A 22,274-nucleotide genomic window follows, 5' to 3' on the forward strand; every position below is an offset into this window, starting at 1 on the left:
TTGTGCTACAAACTGATTCACTAACACTATCCCACTGTGCTGCAGAATGATTCTCAAACACACTGTCCCACTGTGCTACAGAATGATTCACTACCATAGCAACTGTCCCACTGTGCTACAGTCTGATGCTCTAACACACTTTCCCATTGTGCTACAAACTGATTCACTAATACTGTCCCACTGTGCTACAGACTGATGCTCTAACACACAGTCCCAATGTGCTACAGACTGATACTCTAACACGCTGTCCAACTGCGCTACAGACTGATTCACTAACACACTGTGCTCCAAACTGATTTACTGACACACTGTCCCACTGTGCTACAGAATGATTCTGTAAGACACTATCCCACTATGCTACAGATGGATCCTCTAAAACACTGACCCACTGTGCTACAGACTGTTTCACTAACGAATTGTCACACTGTGCTACAGTGTGGTGCTCTAACACACTGTCCCACTGAGCTGGAGACTGATGCTCTAACACACTGTCCCACTGTGCTAAAGACTGATGCTCTAACACATTGTCCCACTGTGCTAAAGACTGATGCTCTAACAGACTGTCCCACTGTGCTACAGACTGATTCACTAACACACTGTCAGAGTGTGCTACAGGCTGATTCACCAACACACTGTCACACTGTGCTACAGTCTGATGCCCTAATACACTGTCCCACTGTGTTACAGACTGATTCACTAACACACTGTCTCATTATGGTACGGATTGATTAACCAACACACTGTCACACTGTGCTACAGTCTGACGCTCTAACACACTGTCCCACTGTGCTAAAGACTGATGCTCTAACACACTGTCCCACTGTGCTAAAGACTGATGCTCTAACAGACTGTCCCACTGTGCTACAGACTGATTCACTAACACACTGTCAGAGTGTGCTACAGGCTGATTCACCAACACACTGTCACACTGTGCTACAGTCTGATGCCCTAATACACTGTCCCACTGTGTTACAGACTGATTCACTAACACACTGTCTCATTATGGTACGGATTGATTAACCAACACACTGTCACACTGTGCTACAGTCTGACGCTCTAACACACTGTCCCACTGTGCTACAGACTGATTCACTAACACACTGTCACAGTGTGCTACAGACTGATTCACTAACATGCTATCCCACTGTGCTACAGACTGATTCAGCAACACACTGTCCACTGTGCTACAGACTGATTCTGAAACATACTATCCCACTGTGCTACAGACAGATGTCTTAATGCACTGTCCCGCTATGCTACAGACTGATTCACTAACACATTGTCAAACTGTGCTTCAGACTGACAGTCTAACATACTGTCCCACTGTGCTATAGACTGATTCACTAACGCACTGTCTCACTGTGCTACACACTGATTCTCCAACATACTGTCCCACTGTGCTACAGACTGATTCACTAACACATTATCACACTGTGCTACAGTCTGATGCTCTAACACACTTTCCCATTAACTACAGACTGATTCTCTAACACATTGTCCCACTGTGCTAGAGATTGATGCTCTAACACACTGTCCCACTGTGTTACAGACTGATTCACTAACACACTGTTCCATTGTTCTATGGACTGATTAACCAGCACACTTTCACACTGTGCTACAGACTGATGCTCTAACACACTGTCCCACTGTGCTAAAGACTGATGCTCTAACACCCTGTCTTACTGAACTACAGGCTGATTCACCAACACACTGTCCCACTGTGCTACAGAATGATTCACTAACACACTGTCACACTGTGCTACACTCTGATGCTCTAATACACTATCCCACTGTGTTACAGACTGATGCTCTAACACACAGTCCCAATGTGCTACAGACTGATTCAATAACACACGGTCCCACTGTGCTACAGACTGATTCAATAACACACGGTCCCACTGTGCTACAGACTGATTCACCAACACACTGTCCCACTGTGCTACAGAATGATTCACTAACACACTGTCACACTGTGCTACAGACTGATTCTCCAACATACTGTCCCACTGCGCTACAGACTGATGCTCTAACACACAGTCCCAATGTGCTACAGACTGATTCAATAACACACGGTCCCACTGTGCTACAGACTGATTCTCTAACACACTGTCCCACTGTGCTACAGACTGATGCCCTAACACAATGTCCCACTGTGCTCCAGATTGATTCACTAACACATTGTCACACTGTGCTACAATCTGATTCTCTAACACACTGTCTCACTGAGCAAAGACTGATGCTCTACACACTGTCCCACTGTGCTACAGACTGATTCCCTAACACACTGTCCCACTGTGCTACAGACTGATTCTCTAATGCATTGTCCAACTGTTTACAGACAGATTCTCTATCACACTGTCCCACTGTGCTACAGAATGATTCTCAAACACACTGTCCCACTGTGCTAGACTGATTCTCTAATGCATTGTCCAACTGTTTACAGACAGATTCTCTATCACACTGTCCCACTGTACTACAGAGTGATTCTCTAACACTGTCCTACTGTGCTACAGTCTGATTCTCTAACACAATGTCCCACTATGTTACAGACTGATTCACCAACACACTGTCCCAATGTGCCATAGACTGATGCTCTAACACACTGTCCCACTGTGCTACAAACTGATCCTCCAACACATGGTCCCACTGTGCTACAGATTGATGCTCTAACACACTGTCCCACTGTGCTACAGACTGATTCACCTACACACTGTCACACTCTGCTACAGTCTGATGCTCTAAAACACTGTCATACTGTGCTGCATTCTGATGCTCTAACACACTGTCCCACTGTGCTACAAACTGGTTTACTAACACACTATCACAGTGTGCTACAGACTGATTCACCAAAACACTGTCCCATTGTGCTACAGACTGATTCTCGAATACATAAGAACATAAGAAATAGGAGCAGGAGTAGGCCATCTAGCCCTTCGAGCCTGCCCCGCCATTCAATAAGATCATGGCTGACCTGTCGTGGCTCAGTTCCACATTCCCGCCCTCTCCCCATAACCCTTAATCCCCTCGCTTATCAAAAACCCATCAACCCGCGTCTTAAAAATATTTAGCGAGGCAGCCTCCACCACCTTAATGGGCAGAGAATTCCAGAGATTCATCACCCTTTGAGTGAAGAAGTTCCTCCTCAACTCCGTTCTAAACCGCCCCCCCTTTATCTTGAGGCTGTGCCACCTAGTTCTACTGTCCTTTCTGAGCAGGAAGAGTCTCTCCACCTCTATCCTATCCATCCCATTCATCATCTTATATGTCTCAATGAGATCTCCCCTCATTCTTCTAAACTCTAACGAGTACAAGCCTAGTTTATTCAGCCTCTCCTCATAGCTCAACCCTCTCAACTCCGGTATCAGCCTAGTAAACCTCCTCTGCGCTCCCTCCAAGGCCAAAATATCCTTGCGTAAGTACGGCGGCTAAAACTGCACACAGTACTCCAGCTGCGGCCTCACCAATGCCCTATACAGCCGCAGCAAGACCTCCCTACTTTTATATTCAATCCCCCTAGCTATGAAGGCCAGCATCCCATTCGCCTTCCTGACCACCTGCTGCACCTGCAGGCTGGGTTTTTGCGATTCATGCACAAGGACCCCGAGGTCCCTCTGCACCGTCGCCTGCTGCAGTTTTTCGCCACGTAAGTAATAGTCCTTCCTACCATTATTCCTACCAAAGTGGACCACCTCGCACTTGCCAACATTAAATTCCATTTGCCAGTTCCTGGCCCATTCGCCCAGCCTATCTAGATCCTTCTGCAGACTCTCCACACTCTCCGTGCAATTTGCCGTTCCACCAATCTTGGTGTCATCAGCAAATTTCGACACCATACACTCGGTTCCCTCCTCCAGATCATCTATATAAATGGTAAATAGCTGAGGCCCCAGCACCGACCCCTGGGGCACTCCACTTGTCACCAACCGCCAATCCGAATAGCACCCATTAACCCCCACTCTCTGCCTCCTATTTGACAACCAATCCTCTATCCACGCTAACACCCTACCCCCAACTCCATGCCCCCTTACCTTCTGCAATAACCTCTTGTGAGGTACCTTGTCAAACGCCTTCTGAAAATCAAGAAAGACACTGCCCCACTGTGCTACAGACGGATTCTGTAACACACTATCTCACTGTGCTACAGGCGGATGTTCTAACACACTGTCCCACTGTGCTACAGACTGTTGCTCTAACACACTGTCACACTGTGCTACAGATGTATTTGTCAACACAGTGTCCCACTGTGCTACAGCCTGATTCACTAACACACTGTTACATTGTGCTACAGGCGGATGCTCTACCACAATGTCCCACTGCTCTAACACACTGTGTAGAACAGTGTGACAGTGTGTTGGTGAATCAGTCTGTAACACAGTGGGACTGTGTATTAGTGAATCAGTCTATAGCACAGTGAGACAGTGTGTTAATGAATCAGTCTATAGCACAGTGGCACAGTACGTTAGAGCGTCAGTCAGTAGCACAGTGTGACAGCGTGCTAGTGAAGCAGTCTGTAGCACAGTGGGACAGTGTGTTAAAGAATCATTCTGCAGCACAGTGGGATAGTGTGTTCGAGAATCAGTCTGTAGCACAGTGGGACTGTATGTTAGAGAATCAGTCTGTAGCACAGTGGGACAGTGTGTTAGAGAATCAGTCCAGAGCAGAGTGGGATAGTGTGTCAGTGAGTCAGTCTGTAGCACAGTGGGATAGTGTGTTAGAGAATCAGTCTGTAGCACAGTGGGACAGTGTGTTAGAGAATCAGTCTGTAGCACAGTGGGATAGTGTGTTAGAGAATCAGTCCAGAGCAGAGTGGGATAGTGTGTCAGTGAGTCAGTCTGTAGCACAGTGGGATAGTGTGTTAGAGAATCAGTCTGTAGCACAGTGGGACAGTGTGTTAGAGAATCAGTCTGTAGCACAGTGGGATAGTGTGTCAGTGAGTCAGTCTGTAGCACAGTGGGAAAGTGTGTTAGAGAATCAGTCTGTAGCACAGTGGGACAGTGTGTCAGTGAATCAGTCTGTAGCACAGTGGGATAGTGTGTTAGAGAATCAGTCTGTAGCACAGTGGGATAGTGTGTCAGTGAATCATTCCGCAGCACAGTGGGACAGTGTGTTAGAGAATCAGTCAGTAGCACACTCTGACTGAGTGTCAGTGAATCAGTCTGGAGCACAGTGGGACAGTGTGTCAGTGAATCATTCCGCAGCACAGTGGGACAGTGTGTTAGAGAATCAGTCAGTAGCACAGTGGGACAGTGTGTTAGTGAATCAGTCTGTAGCACACTCTGACTGAGTGTCAGTGAATCAGTCTGTAGCACAGTGGGACAGTGTGTTAGAGAATCAGTCTGTAGCACAGTGGGACACTGTTGAAGCTCAAACTTGTGTCACAAAGCGATACTGATGCCTGGTCATTGAGATAATCATCAATGATCACATGTTGAAGGGGAATTGGAAGGATAACACAGCAGGTCCTAACATTTCTCTTCTTTCCCCATTTTGCCTGCACCTTTTCAGTACAATTATTCACATCACCCCATTTTTTTAAAGTTATTTACTGTTTTCAAACATTGCCGATCTAGAATTGAGATAGTTAGGCTTCTTCCTGTCCAGTCATGAAGTTCAAATATTTAGCCATGAAAAATAAGATGCACATAATAGATATAAATATGCTGGATCATGAATGTTGCCTTATATTATTTGAATTTGTGGAAATATTGGATTCCTTCTGCGTCTGTCGTTGAAGGTGAATCAAAGGTGAGATTTGTCACAGTTTCACCTGATACATTCCTCCCTGGGCTGATTTTAATTTAAATTCGGAGTATTGATGTAGATGGTGGGTTTTAATAAATAATATCCGACGTTGACTACACCCAAGTTTGCTCTCTCATGTGCAGTATTAGCAGAAGTTCTGTGACTAACTCCAGTTAATCAGCAATTTTCATTAGCTACGCAGTACTACGGGACACTCTGAGCCCGATTTTGCCATCAAGTTGCGCCCGTTTTCAGGTGCGAAAACTTGGTAAAGTCAGATATGAGGTGAGTAGCGCGATCCCCTCCCACCTCTGTGCCCGTTCCCCCCTTACCAAGGCCCAAAAATGGCCGCGCTCGGAACTGTGCCCAAAACAGGCGTGATGGCTATTTAAATACATTTGCGTGTATTTAAATTGATTTAATGAGCTGCACGCCCAACTTTACCGGCCCCTCCCCCTTTACCACCACATTCACCCATCCAGAATCGGTGCAAAACAGACATGCTCCAGAAAAGTCCGATTTGGGCGCTCCAGTTAATGAGGAGTTAAGTACTGAGGTCCGACGGCTCTCTGTTTGAGGTCGGTGGGGGGTGGGGGAGAGGTGGGGTCCATTGCCACTCCGCCTGGGATCAGTGAGGGGGGAAGGGTGGGGATCCACTGTCACTCCGCCTGGGATCAGTGAGGAGGGAAGAGGGGGGTCCGCTGCCTCTCTGCCTGAGATCAGTGAGGAGGGACTGGGGGTCCATTGCCACTCTGCCGGAGATCAGTGAGGAGGGAAGGCGGGGGTCCGTTGCCACCCTGCCTGAGATCAGTGAGGAGGGAAGGCGGGGGTCCGTTGCCACTCTGCCTGAGATCAGCGAGGAGGGAAGGGGGGTCCGTTGCCACTCTGCCTGAGATCAGTGAGGGGGGAAGGGCAGTCCACTGCCACTCTGCCTGAGATCAGTGAGGAGGGAAGGTGGGGATCCGCTGCCACTCTGCCTGAGATCAGTGAGGGGGGAAGAAGGGGTCTGCTGCCACTCTGCCTGAGATCAGTGAGGAGGGAAGAAGGGGTCTGCTGCCTCTCTGCCTGAGATCAGTGAGGGGGGAGGAGGGAGGGCCCATGATCAGTCTGGGTGGTGGAGGGTGTGGAGGATAATGGGGTCAGTAATGTTGTGGGGGTGGGGCAATGTCTGTGGGGGTCAGGGGGAGACAGTATCCAGCCTGGGAGTGATGTGGCAGTGGAGCAGCATTCTATCATTTTCCTGCACATGTTGGAGGCGCTGACCGGAGCTATAGGGTTTCAGGTGCGTTAAGCCCCATCCACAGGCTTGTGCAGCGCGATTCGGAATTGCTGATATTCTTCCAGACAGAGTGCGTGTGAGGGCACCTGAAAACGGGTCTAAAAGTCAGATCTGAAACACTCCCAGTTTCAAGTCTACTCAGCACTTAGAATCAAAATAGGGTCCATTGTGTCACATTGACTTAAAAAATTGCACAAATACAATGGAGATTTGGAGCGCAATGGATTGTTTTGTCTTTATCACGTATGGGGGCTACATATATAACATCACTACTGAATTACTTACATAGAATATATAATCTCGGAACAGGTCATTCTGCTCACTGAATCCGTGCCAGTATTTATATACCACCCTAGCCTCTTTTCATCTTCCCTCATTTAGCTTGATCAGATAACCCTATTTCCTGCTCCCTCATTAATTCTTCGAGCTTCCTCTTAAATCTCAACAATTAACCTCAGCTGCTCCTCATGGCGGTGCATCTGCAGTCTAGTCACCCTCTAGCTGTGCGACCATTTTTCTAAATAATCTGTGTGATTTCTCGATAACTATCTTATCCTGATGCTCCTAAGATACAAAGGAACATCAGTAAGCCATTTATCTCCTTGATCATGTTCTCTCGTTGAGTGAGTTAGTTTTGCTCTTCCCCCACGAGAGAAAACACCCTCTCTGGTGTCTGAGTAATCAAAACCTCTCCTAACTTTAACTGTCTCTATAAGGTAACACCACAGCCATCTTTTTTCAAGAGTGAAGAGTCCTAGCTTGTACATTCCTTTCCTGATAGTCACACCAGTTCTGGTATCATTCGTATAAATCTATTCTGCAGCGTCGCTATAACGCTGTAAGAATATGGCAACTGGAACTGTAGACAATACCCTAAGGGGACTATTTTACTGGCTCCTCATACCGGTCCATCAACGTGGTGAGCTGGTAAGATCTCAAAAGAGGTGAAAAACTGGGCTCCCAAATTTTTCTCTTGCTGAAAGAATGGGTCTGAAACCCTCCTGTTTTCACACTCATTCAGCACTTAGAATTTTTTTGGTAAGATCGCCCCCTTAGTGTGGTCTAACCAAGCTTCGGTACAAATTTTGCATAATTTCTTTACATGTTACTTCTATTCATTTAGAAATGTACATTAATTTTTTGACGTTGGATGGCCTTCTTACCCTGCACAGTTACTTTTAGTAATGTGTGTTCCCCTCCCAGATCCCTTTGCTCGTCTACTCCATTTAGATTCTTATTTCCTCAGTAGTCTATGACCTCCTTATTTTTCTTACCAAAATGTAACGCAGTGCACCCATCTTGGCTGAGGTGCCTTTGCCAAATATATGCCCGTTCGACAATTATTATTGCCTCCTTTTAATTTACTGCAGTTCTTGGAGTCGACTGTCCTCCCCCACTATTTGATCTTGTCCACAAATTGACACAATGTGCTTTTCATATTGAGGTTTGAATCGTCAGTATAAATTATGAGCAACAGTCATCCCAGCCCTGATCCTTTAGGGATCCCACTTCCCACTCTGAAAAGCTATACAGATTTTTTGAAGGCGGAAGAAGGCTGGATGTTTGACTCTTGGGAGCCTTGTTAGCAGTTGCAGCTGTGGGTAAAGGCACCTATGTAGTTCCCCATACTCCAGCTAACAGCCTTAAGAAGGCACATGCGTGAACAACAGCTAAGCAAAAGTTTGCAATTTTAATCTTTCGGATGTCACAGTTGCTTAGGGAAAATGCTGCAGTGTGGAATCAAACCAAGACTCATTAATTGTGATAATATGTTGCACGCTGAACAACACAGTTATCGAGGCAAGTGCCCCCACCCCCACCTCCGCCATGAACAGGAGCAATATCACTTTAGAGAGTTCAAGAGGATGTATGAGAGGTACAAGTCAAGGAGCAGCCAAGAAAAAAATTAGCATTCTATGGCATCAGGCACTAATTGCCAAAGCCTCACCTGAGGAATAAGGACATCAGTCAGCAAAACAAATTGCATAAACCACACAAAGATTTCTCACAGGTACAACGCAGATGACATTATATGGAATAATACAGATCCCACACAATACAATTGCAGAAATTTAATTTGAAATTCTCAATGCCTCACTTGGAACAATTATCTCCATTGACTAGTGTGTGGTCCAGAGTAGCACCAACAGCATCGGGCTTGATCAATGTTCTGGCTAAGGTCAACTTATGACCTACCTCTCAGCCTTGTTCTTCAGCTACTCTCGAATAATTAAGCTTCCTACATGACAAAAGAATTACTTGCATTTAAATGCCTCACTTTTAAATCCATGTAGGCAGCCTTACCATATGTACTCTCTGCATTCCTAATCAGAACAAGAAAGGATGTAATGACTGGAAAAGTTCAATAAAATTAAATTCTTTTAATCATGATGCAACTATCTGTCTTAAGCATGCCACGATAATGCTGTCCCCATTCTATATGATTTGCTCTGCCTGGTATATTTTCTGAATTAGCTCTAAGTGAGTCACTGATGGAATGTGTAAGCTTCTCTTGGCAATTGAGATTGGGATAAAATATTTCCCCATAGTCTTTCATTGGTAACAAGAAATGTGTGCATAGTTATAGCTAATTGGATTTGGGGGTAAACTGGGACATGTACTGTCACTGTACAGATGCACGTACCAGCTCAGATGGCAGAATAATTCGAGAGCCATTCACTTCTTCCATACAGTGAATGTATATCACTGTCACCTCTTTCCCATACAGTGAATGTATATCACTGTCACCTCTTTCCCATACAGTGAATGTATATCACTGTCACCTCTTTTTGGGAGAGTGAATGCTAGTGGAAACTATTACTCTTTCACAAGATTTCCAAACTTTCATAGTTAACTGTGTCCAACAAACAGGAGACTGGAAACTGGCCATCATATTGTAAGGAAATCCTTGGTTTTCCCTGCCAGGGGAAATACCTTGATGACATTTCCCATGAAAAGAGGGTTTGAGGATCGCACTTATGAGGACCCAAAAGCTCCTTATGCCTACACCATGACTTACTTGAATCCATAGTGCATCTAATGGCTGAATAGATGGCAGTTGACCTCAGAAACTTGACATGCCAATTGCTGGTTACTCAGAAGAGAGAAGCCTCAATACCCTCATTATGCAGCCGGCTACAATGCCAAAATTTCACCCTTCTTTTCCATCAGGTACCGTGTCCTAAGTGACACCCATGGACTTTCATCGGATTGATCCATGATTATGCTTGGAAAAGTATTGCAGTGATTTTCTTTTGCTTTCTACAAGTATGGCTGATCAGAAAACTCTCCTGCCAGCAGCATACTGGAAGGATTTGCAGGATACTCAACCTGCCTGGCCACATTATGAACATAATTTCCATGGCCATCAAGTCCTGCTATGGGACTTGAACCCTGAGCTTCTGGCCCAGAGATACTGCTGTGCCATAGAACATTGCCCACCCATATTAGACAAAGGAAACATTGAGTGGATGCCTTTTAACAGAAATCCCCTGAATGCAATCAGCTGACTGCACAGGAAAGTCTTCAGCAATAGAGAAGCACCTCAGTCTGAAATCCTCAAAAGCTATTTGCTCTCCCACTGTCACCAACCTTAACTTCAACAGTCCAACTTGGCAACAGAATGAAACAGTGTGAGTTAAAGGGCAATGGTGGCCCTTAGTATTCCCAATGATACTTCCAAGAAGGGATGGAGGTTCCAGATGGTGCTCTTACCATAGTTGACAAGTCATAAAAGAAATGTGAACAAATGTGAAATGTACAATTATCTCCAACTTAGATTCCAAAATTAGCAAACCTTTTTCTCGTTTGGATCCAGGTACATGGTTCCTAGTTGCGTTGAATCTGTCAATGTTGGGACATTGAGTTTAAAATTTAACAAGTCATGTTGCAGCTTTATAGAACCTTAGTGAGGCCGCACTTGAAATATAGTTCTCAATTCTGATTGCCATACTATCTGATGGATGTGGAGGCTTTGGCGAGGGTACAGAAAAGATTTACCAGGATGTTGGCATTAGCTGTGGGGAGAAGTTGGGGAAGCTTGGGTTGTTCTCACTGGAGTGATGGAGGTTGAGGGGTGACCTGATAGAAGCCAACAAGATTACAAGTGGCATGGACAGAATGGATAGTCAGAAGCTTTTTCCTAGTGTGGAAGAAACAATTACTAGGGGGCACAGGTTTAAGGTGCGAGGAGCAAGGTTTAAAGGAGATGTACGAGGCAAGTTTTTTACACAGAGAGTAAACTCACTGCTGGGGGAAGTTGTGGAAGCAGATGTGATAGTGACTTGTCTTGACAAATACAAGGATAGGATGGGAATAGAGGGATATGGTCCCTGGAAGGGTGGTGGGTTTTATAGTTCAGACGGGCAGCATGTTTGGTGAAAGCTTGGAGGGCCAAAGGGCATGTTCCTGTCCTGTAATTTTCTTTGTTGCTTTTCTTTAATAACCTTAATTTATGCTACTTGCACCTTTATACGTTTTATTGGTGGCTGACCCTCTGTTCCAACTGGGCCACGTGGTTTATCTTCTGCAGCCAGATCTCCAGCTCATCAAAACCAAGCAGTAGCCTTTGTCAATCTGACTCCCCTGTGCTGTTGTAAACATCCTTCTTTGTCCAGATCGTTCTTAACAAGGTTCCAGCCCTGGACACGATTGGGCATTTTCCTTCTGTCAAAGAGATTCAGCACCGTCTCAAACCCGTCCAAATCCGATTATCAAACGTTATAAAAATCAATCAATAAAAAAGGTCAGTCCAGAGCTCCAAGCACCAGCTAATGCCAGCTGTACCTACAGGACAGACACCATCTCAAAGTAATTAAAAACACACAAAACTGGCTTTATTCAATCACAATTTAATACACTGATGGAAAATTGCACCTTGCTGCATATTTTAATGACTGAGGAAACAGTACAGATGATGATTTAATTCCCGTTTCATATTTAAGTAAGTACATGGGGGCCCATGCATGTTCAAGCAGAACTGATGTGATTCACACAATCATTACCTCCGGTTATGTTCAGTCAGTTTTATTTTCGACGTAGGGTCAGATTCAGGAATGTACCTGCAATTACATTTTATGACCTGACTTGTTAACAAGGGTCATTTGCTCTGTAACATTATTGTGAGAGAGAAAAAAATGCTCTTTTTTACTTCCTTGGCCCATTTCTGCAATATCCTCTTGTGCCTTATTTGTTTAACCACTGATCGTGCATTCCTGTTTCAATTCTTCAACGCTAAGGATCATTATTGCAGGATTGAGGTAATGTAGAACGCCTGTCAGTGGCAAAATTGCATCGTGGTCCCATGATTCCCAATATTGGCTTCTCAACCTTCACTCCAGTACTCTAATGAATTTTAAAAATTCATTCACGGGACATGGATATCGCTGGCTTGCCAGCAGTTATTAGAAACCCTACAGTGCAGAAGGAGGCCATTCAGCCCATCGAGTCTGCACCGACAACAATCCCATCAAGGCCTTACCCCCACTACCCCACACATTTACCCCACTAATCTCTCTAACCCACACATCCCAGGACACAAAAGGGCAATTTAGCATGGCCAATCAATCTAACCTGCACATCTTTGGACTGTGGGAGGAAGCCAGAGCATCCAGAGGAAACCAACGCAGATACAGGGAGAATGTGCAGACTCCACACAGACAGTAAGCCAAGCCGGGAATCAAACCCAGGTCCTTGGAGCTGTGGAGTAGCTGTGCCAACCCCAGGCGGCACTGTGGCACAGGTATTAGCATTGTTGTGGGGACCCTATTTATTGTCCATCCTTAGTTGAGAGTCAACCACACTGCTATGTCTGTGGAGTCACATGTAAGCCAGACCAGGTAAGGGCAGCAGATATCCTTCCCTAAAGGGCATTAGTGAACCAGATGGTTTTCTTTTTCCCAACAATTGACAATGGTTTCATGGTCATCAGTAGATTCTGAATTCCAGAATTCTTTTATTGAATTCAAATTCCATTGTCTGCCTTTGTGGGGAATGAATCCAGGTGCTCAGAACAGTATTTGAATTTCTGGATTAATCAACAAGCAATAACACCAGTGGACCATTGCCTTCCCTGCTGATCATTGTAAGAATTTAAAGCAAAATGATTTCCAACTGAGATAATCAGCCGTGGATAACGAAGGAAGTAAAGGAAAGTGTTAAATTAAAAGCGGATGCGTTTAGAGTAGCTAAGAGTAGTAGGCGAGATGAGGATTGGGAGAGGTTTAAATGTCAACAAAGAATGACAAAGAAGTTGATAAAGAAGGGTAGGAGAAACTATGAAGCTGGGCTAGCGCTTAATATAAAAAAGGATAGCAAGAGTTTTTATAAATACATAAAAAGGAAGAGGCTGGCTAGGGTGAATGTTGAACCCTTAGAGGATGAGAGGGGGGACTTAGTGGTAGGGGATGGGGAAATGGCTGAGGCCCTGAATAACTTTTTTGTTTCGGTCTTCACGGAGGAGGACGTGAATAATTTGCCGGGTGTTAGCAATGGAAAGATGGTAGGAGTGGAGGGCCTGAATGACATTATTGTTACTAGAGAGGCGGTGCTCGACAGACTGGAGGGACTGATTGTGGACAAGTCCTCAGGACCGGAAGGAATGCATCCAAGGGTTCTGAAAGAAATGGCGGAGGTGATAGTGGATGCCTTGGTGATTATTTTCCAAACCTCGCTGAATTCCGGGGAAGTGCCGGAAGATTGGAAAATGGCTAATGTTACGCCGTTGTTTAAGAAGGGTGGCAGGCAAAAGGCGGGGAATTATAGGCCGGTTAGTTTAACGTCTGTTGTAGGTAAAATGTTAGAATCCGTGATCAAGGAGAAAATAGTGAGGCATCTTGAGGAGAATTATTTGGTAGAGCAGACGCAGCATGGTTTCGTTAAGGGGAAGTCGTGACTGACGAATTTATTGGAGTTCTATGAGGATGTGTCTAGGGCGGTGGATAGAGGAGAGCCAGTGGATGTGGTGTTTCTTGATTTTCAGAAGGCGTTTGACAAGGTGCCTCACAAGAGGTTATTACAGAAGGTAAGGGGGCATGGAGTTGGGGGTAGGGTCTTAGCGTGGATAGAGGATTGGCTGTCAAATAGGAGGCAGAGAGTGGGGATCAATGGGTGCTATTCGGATTGGTGGTTGGTGATTAGTGGAGTGCCCCAGGGGTCGGTGCTAGGGCCTCAGCTATTTACCATTTATATAGATGATCTGGAGGAGGGAACCGAGTGTATGGTGTCGAAATTTGCTGATGACACCAAGATTGGTGGAACAGCAAATTGTGCGGAGGGTGTGGAGAGTCAGCAGAAGGATCTAGATAGGCTGGGCGAATGGGCCAGGAACTGGCAAATGGAATTTAATGTTGGCAAATGTGAGGTTGTCCACTTTGGTAGGAATAATGGTAGGAAGGACTATTACTTACGTGGTGAAAAACTGCAGCATGCGACGGTCCTTGTGGATGAGTCACAAAAATCCAGCCTGCAGGTGCAGCAGGTGGTCAGGAAGGCAAATGGGATGCTGGCCTTCATAGCGAGGGGGATTGAATATAAAAGTAAGGAGGTCCTGCTTCAGCTGTATAGGGCACTGGTGAGGCCGCAGCTGGAGTACTGTGTGCAGTTTTGGTCGCCGCACTTACGCAAGGATATTTTGGCCTTGGAGGGAGTGCAAAGGAGGTTTACTAGGCTGATTCCGGAGTTGAGGGGGTTGAACTATGAGGAGAGGCTGAATAAACTAGGCTTGTACTCGTTAGAGTTTAGAAGAATGAGGGGAGATCTCATTGAGACGTGTGAGATATTGAATGGGATGGATAGGATAGAGGTGGAGAGGCTCTTCCCGCTCAGAAAGGACAGTAGGACTAGAGGGCACAGCCTCAAGATAAAGGGGGGCGGTTTAGAACGGAGTTGAGGAGGAACTTCTTCACTCAAAGGGTGGTGAATCTCTGGAATTCTCTGCCTGTTGAAGTGGTGGAGGCTGCCTTGCTCAATATTTTTAAGATGCGAGTTCATAGGTTTTTGATTAAGGGGATTAAGGGTTATGAGGAGAGGGCGGGAATGTGGAACTGAGCCACGACAGATCAGCCATGATCTTATTGAATGGTGGGGCAGGCTCGAGGGGCTAGATGGCCTACTTCCGCTCCTATTTCTTATGTTCTTATGTTATTTAACTGGCTCAGACTGTTTGCTGAGAAATAAAAATGCCACACTGTAACAGCCAGAAATGCTTCAGAAGGGTTGGTGGGGATGGGGGAGTGTGGAGGGGGAGGTGGGGAGGTTTGGTGGAGGGAGGGTGTGGGGGTTGCAGATGGGGATGTTGCGGTACATTTGATGGTTTCGAGACATGTATCCTGGGTATTCTGTAATACTATACATGGCCCAGAGGTTCTTGATGGTAACACAGGTTGTGCAGAATGGAATAGGATTCACACAGTGGCACAATGGTTAGCACCGCTGTCTCACAGCGCCAGGGACCCGGGTTCAATTCCAGCCCCGATTCACTGTATGGAGTCTGAACCTTTGCCCTATGTCTGCGTGGGTTTCCTTCAGGTGTTACGGTTTCCTCCCACAGTTCAAAGATGTGCGGGATAGGTTGATTGGCCATGGTAAATTGCCCCTAGCGTCAGGGGATTAGCAGGGTAAATGAGGGTTACAGGAATAGGGCCTGGGTGAGATTGTGGCCAGTACAGACTTGATGGGCCAAATGGCCTCCTTCTGTACAGCAGGGAATCTACGATTCTACGATTCCAGCAGGCATCCATATGATGTGACAAGGTCACTCTCCAATGGGATATCTCTGTGGTGCGCAAGTCAGCAGAGAACTGTTAGAACACATGCAAGCTGAAGTTAGCAATGACACTCAAACCCACACCCTCTGGTTGGATATCAAGCTTCAGGGAATGGCAGCTCCACAACTGGTCTCATCCCTTTCAGAATATAAATTAATCCTTTTGTGAACAAGGTTGTGTACCGAAGACTCTTAAGGCAGAATTTTCATTTGCCTTAGGAGAGGGGACCAGAGGCATGAGGGCCCCCAACTCCCTGCTACCAGCTGGCATGCCAGTTGACCACCATGGTCCCTGCCTCCTGGCCTTTTTTGTTGAGTTAGTTTCTGGGTGGCGAGAGGTAGGTTTGGATTGGGATTAACATTAGGTGTGTGGCAGCTACCTGTTTATAAGCAGCGGGTAACTATTTGACAAATGAAAGGGCCTACTGATGAAGATTCAAGAGGACATTTGCACCCTCACTCGATGGCCAACCCACAGCCATAAGGTGAGGGGAATGGGTTGGAAGGTGGGATGAGAGTGGGGGCCGTACCACATTACATATTGCCTACCTAAGCAAGTGGAGCGTTTTCCACTACACTCCTGACTTATGTCTTGCAGACAGTGGACAGGCATAGGGGAGTCAGGAAGTGACTTACTCACCACAGGATTCCTCGCTCTGACCTGTTCTTGTGGCCATAGTATTTATTTGGCTAGTCCAGTTCTGTTTCTGGTCAACATAACCCCCAGGATATTGATACTGGGGGATTCAGCGATGGTAACGCCATTGAATGTTGCCTGCTGATTCTCACCTATTGGAAATGGTCATTGTTTGGCACCTGTGCGACATAAATGTTACTTGTCACTTATCAGCCCAGGCCTGGATATTGTCCAGGTCTTGCTACATTTGGACATGAATGGCTTCAGTATCTGAGGAGTGGCGAATGGTGTTGCACATTGTGCAATCATCAGCAAGCATCCCACTTCTGACCTTATGATGGAGGCAAGGTCATTGATGGATGCACACGCAAATGCACACATGCATATACACACATTCACCCATGAATGTACACACACACACACACACACACACACACATACAAAAGATACGTTCACACCTGAGAAAACGTGATTACAAAAAGGTAAAATACATGAATGAAATAACTCTTCAGAGGTCAGTGTCCATTCACCAGAATCCCTTTAATTATGAATTTGTCTCCACACCTAAGAATGCTTCAGGTACACAGTCAGAATCCGGAGTGTCAGTCGGCCTGACACTCCCATATTTAACTCGCTGGTTGGCAGGCAATCCCTCAATCAGGGAGCTCATACTCAAAGAGCCCAAAATCATGGGCCTCGCTGAAGTCATTGCGCTAAGGTTTTTTAAAAGTCCAAAATATTGCTGTTGCAATCTGTCTTTCAGATTGGAAGCTTGAAGCGCTTAAGGCCTCGTGATTTCCTTTTGGTTCACTTAAGCAATGGAGGTTGAAGGTTTCCAGTAAAGTATTCACCATGGCTTACAGGCGGCAGCAGTCTTCCGGCCTTGCTCCAGCCAAGGTCCAGCTGCGTCCCTGTGGCAAAGGTCTAGCTTGACTTTAATCCAGAAAATTCAGCTAACGTTCTGGAGACCCAGGTTTGAATCCCACCAGCGCAGATGATGAATTCAATATAAAAAATCTGGAATTAAGAAATACTGATGACCATGAAACCATTATCGGAAAAACCCATCTAGCTCATTAATGTCCTTTAGGGAAGGAAATTTGCCATCCCTATCTGGCCTGGCCTAAATGTGACTCTAGATCCACAGAACATTAGCTGAGCTTTAGATTAATAGTCTAGTGATAGTATCATTAGGCCATAAATAATATCATTTAGTCTCAAGGAAATTGTAGGATTCTGTCTTAAATATCTTCATATATGCGTCAGAATTTTACCTCCCCACCTGCCATGGGAATTGGAGGGGGTGAGGAGTGGAACATGGGAAGGTCCGTTGACTTTGGGCAGGATTTTACAGTTTGGAGACGAGCGAGGCCGTAAAATCCTGCTGGTGATGTTCTGTAGACTCTGGTGTGAAGATGTTGTAGAACACAGATAACTTAATCCATGGGTGAGATTCTCCGGCCTCCTAGCTGCGTGTTTCCTGCTGGCAGGAGGTGGCATGTTGTTTGCAAGCAGTGAGATTCTCTGGTTGTGCCTCTGTATATGGGAATTCCCGTTGCCGTCACCCCATGCCAACGGGAAACCTGTGGGAGGGAATGCACTGCCGGCGGGACTGGAGAATCCTGCTGGCGTGAACGGCTGGAGAATTCTGGCCCATATCTTTTTCATAGGAAAAGTGGATAGTTATCCAGCTGAACTGTGATACTGAGTCATTACAGACTGGATTTGATCCTTGTTCCATGTGCAGCTATTTCAGTCTTAAACAGTGAGAAGTCTCACTACACCAGGTTAAAGTCCAACAGGTTTATTTCTTATCACGAGCTTTCAGAGCGCTGCTCCTTTATCAGGTGAGTGAAACGTCTTACCGTGTCCAATGCCGGCATCTCCACATCAATCTTAAACAGGGCTGCAATAGAGGCAATAGAATTCAGTGTGCCTGGATAAGAAACCACTACCTCGCAATTCTTTCTGGAAATGTTGATGTTAATATTGGTGAACAGAGTTAGTTATGGATACAGAAACAAGAGGTCATTCAGTCCCTTGAACCTCCTTCCCCATTCGCTTTGATCATGGCTAACATGTACCTCAATTCCAATTACCTACCTTGACCCCAGATCCCTTACTCATATATCCTTTATCCTAACCAATCATATGGTGATCTCAGCCTTGAAAGCTTCAGTTGCCTGCTGCCTTTTGGGAAGGGAAGGATGGAAGAATTCTCAATTTCTATTACCCCCTTTTTCTATGTAAAAATGAGGCTACCTTTAATGAAAATTATGCCTAAATCTCCCCATCCACATTCAAACAAATAGGACGTAAATATATATGGGTGGTGGAGTTGGAGAGACAGGAGACCCATGATTCCAAATGTCAGCAAAAATCAAAAGCTACAGGAAGAAGGCAACAAGGGATAAAATAACGGAGAGATCAAAGAAAGAAGGATACCCATCTTTGTGGAATTCAATCTTGTATGCTCCAATACAGAAGGAATGTTAACTAAATTCAGCCTGATATTCACCGTGGAGGTTTTGGTACAGAAAGGGCTATATATTCAGACAGAGATATTTTCAATTAGAACCGCCCAAGCTATTAAACATTGATTCCTTTTTATTCATTATTCTCTCCCTAGCACACTCTCCCTGCTGGTATATTTATGTATGGTAGCCTCAAAATGGAATTTTGGAATGGTTTTGAAGTGCATGTTTGACTGTAGATTTTTTTTCTGGTTGTTATCAATGCTACAATCAATGGGAGGGTGACTGCTGCAGGGAAGAGCATGAAACATCTATAAGATTCTTAAGGCATGTTCTTGAGTAACTTGGCATAAATGTCCGTCAAAAAGACACAATTGTCATATGGGAAAGTTTATTAAGAAGGAGGTTACCATATATACTTCATGGAATTTATGAATGGGGTATGTGCGATTACATGTTCAATGGCCTGAAATATTGCCATGTCACCATTCATGTCTACACTGCATGTATGTTTTTTACCTTCAAGAAAACACTGTCCTTAACAGTTATGTTCAACTATCATGTGAAATTAGCCCAGCAGCCAAGCTGGTAAAGCTTCATAGCTGACTCTTGCTGGATTTTCATTAAATGAGCCAGCTTTGAAATACACAGGTGTAGCAATAATTTGTCTTAACCTCTATCACATAAAGAAGAATGATAAGAAGCTTGTAGAGTTAAGAAAGAATGAACATTATTGTATGTGTACAATGCCTTTTACAATCTCAAATTGTCTGAAAGCACTTTGCAGTCAAGGGGATTCTTTTGAAGTGTAGTCACTATTGTATCATAAGAAAACACTGCACTCAAACAATGCACAACAAAGGCTCACAAATAGCAATGAAATTAATAGGCAGATCATCAGTTCTAGTGACATCAGTTGTGGAACTAATGTTGGCCAGGATACCTGCAGTCAACTCCCCTACTCTTCTTCAAACACAATCCCATGAGGAAAGGCACAGCTGCTATTTTCAGTTGAAGAACAAAATGTCTAACAATGCCATACCCTCTGTGTCAGTCTCAGCAAGGGCTGAAATTCCCAATGGCTGGGATTTTCCAATCCCGCTGCTGTGAATCACGATTTGGCTGGGCGCCAAATTCTCCATTCTCACTGGCAGCAATGGTGGGGTGTACAACGTTGGAGAATTCCAACCAAAGTGTTCAGATCTCCGCTGTGAACCCAACTACCTTCTTGAATGCTACCTCCAAGCTAGGGAATCAGCTTCTGGTGAAAGTCGACCTTCATCGCTTTCAGCGGAATGAATTGTATGTATCCTGACAGTTCGGAGATTCAGCAAACCCCAACTAAAATTGACTTATTAGCCAAAGCATCAAGGGAGCACCATGGATGCAGATCAGTTCAGAAGGTTGGCGTGTTGGTTATGCAGTTGGGTGAGCTTGATTTCTATTTTGCCTTGATCTTGTTGTGGAATTTCTCCTCTGCACCTTTTTGTGAATCCTTACTTGAAAGCTTTGCAACAAAGGAAGATAACATGCCAACAGTCAGAAGAAATGAAAGTTTGCGACAGTGCAAAGGGAGAGATTTCATTTTACTGGTGGTCTACTGGCAAGGAAACATAATGACCGATACCAAGAAAGCAACAGATAACAAGACACTGGAGACAAGAAAAACAGCCCAGTGAAACTGTTCAAGAGTATATTTTCTACAAGTGTCCCTTCTGGATTGGATTAAAGATGATGCCTGCCAGTTAATATCTCATGTATTTTACCATCATTGAAGTTGCATGTGTTGGGTAAATTTTAATTTTTCACATTGAGATATCGAAAGATGGAAATTTCCAGCCGTGCTTTCCCCCAAATCGGAAAATCCCACTCGAGGTCAATGGACCTTTGCATGGTCCGCACTGTGATTCCTGTGGCAGGTGGGACAGGGTTATTCCAGTCAGAGTGTTGCAATCCAATTACGTTATTCCTTATTGACATGACTTCCGATTAGAAATCTGCTCAATTTTGCCGACTGCCTATAATGACAATCAATTTGAAGAATACAACTCAGTTAAACATTGACGGCTCCTTTGCAACTCTACATTCGTGAGCTGGGATAAATTGCTGGTGGATGTGGCTACAGCTCCTTGCTCAACTGGGGCTTAGACATTTGCCAGTGGATTTGTAGCTATAGAATTTGCTAAATTTCAGCAAGTTTGAGAACAGATGAACAAGTCCATGTTTTAATGTACCTGATTGGGCGGCACGGTAGCACAGTGGTTAGCACTGCTGCTTCACAGCTCTAGAGACCTGGATTCGATTCCTGGCTCGGGTCACTGTCTGTGTGGAGTTTGCACATTCTCCTCGTGACTGTGTGGATTTCCTCCAGGTGCCCTGGTTTCCTCCCACAGTCCAAAGATGTGCGGATTAGGCTGATTGGCCATGCTAAAATTTCCCCTTAGTGTCCTGAGATGCATAGGTTAGCGGGTAAAATAGGTAGGGATATAGGGGTAGGGCCTGGGTGGGATTGTGGTCGGTGCAGACTCGAAGGGCCTCTTTCTGCACTGTCGGGTTCTATGATTCACTGGGTTAGAAGTGGGAGAAAAGCTACTTTTTTACCACACCCATTATCATTCAGATTCGGAGGGGGTAGGGTCCATGAGCAGGCCACACACCTTTACATTGTGAAATCCAGCTTTCCATCAGGTTTCAGATCAAAGTGAAAACAGTCTCCAGGGCCGTTCCCAGAATGATCAAACACAAGTTGTTGCCTAAATACTGAAACCTCTAATGCACTGACACTGAAGTCCTGTATTGACCCAATTCAAATGGCAGCAACACAGGAGTGGCCAGTGAAAGACGATTGGCTGGAATTTCAGCCCCTCCCCCAATCTGGGCAGAATTAAGTATTAGCTCCTCTGATTGCCATGCCAACACCCAGGCTCCTCACTATCCCCAGGACATTATCACAAAGGTGATATCCGGGCTGGCAGTGTTAATTACCCTCCCACAAGTAGCAGGTTGTTTGTGAAGAGACTCATTAAGTTTGATTAAAGGAAGCCTATTTTGTGGAACGAGGGGAGGGGGTGGTTGGGGGGAGGGGAGGGGGTGGTTGGGGGGGGGAGAGGTGGGGAGGGGGGGGTGGTGGTCCAACACATCAGGAAGACTAGAGGCCTTCCCTGCCTGCCTAGGTTTAAAAATAGCCACAAACCACTCTGTAGAGGGATACTCTGACACAACCCAAGTTGAAGAGAAGGCTCCCCCCCCGCCCCCCACCATGTTAAAACATTTTCTCTCTTACTTACCCTTTATTGCAGCTCCTCTCAAGTGGGAAGGCCTACAATTAGGCCTCCATTTTGCAAACCTGACCAGCTTCTTTAATTTGAGAGCAAAGCT

At 45.3% G+C, this 22,274-nt stretch overlaps 1 protein-coding gene across 2 annotated transcripts in view; it reads left to right on the forward strand.

The window, feature by feature from the left end:
• Positions 1-22,274, forward strand: part of LOC145356372 (protein shisa-6-like) — a 519,167-nt gene that overhangs the window by 471,014 nt on the left and 25,879 nt on the right. The window lies entirely within an intron of this gene.

This window comes from Carcharhinus amblyrhynchos, chromosome 21 (genome assembly GCF_965287045.1).
Source record: "Carcharhinus amblyrhynchos chromosome 21, sCarAmb.v2.hapA, whole genome shotgun sequence".
Lineage (NCBI taxonomy): Eukaryota > Metazoa > Chordata > Chondrichthyes > Carcharhiniformes > Carcharhinidae > Carcharhinus > Carcharhinus amblyrhynchos.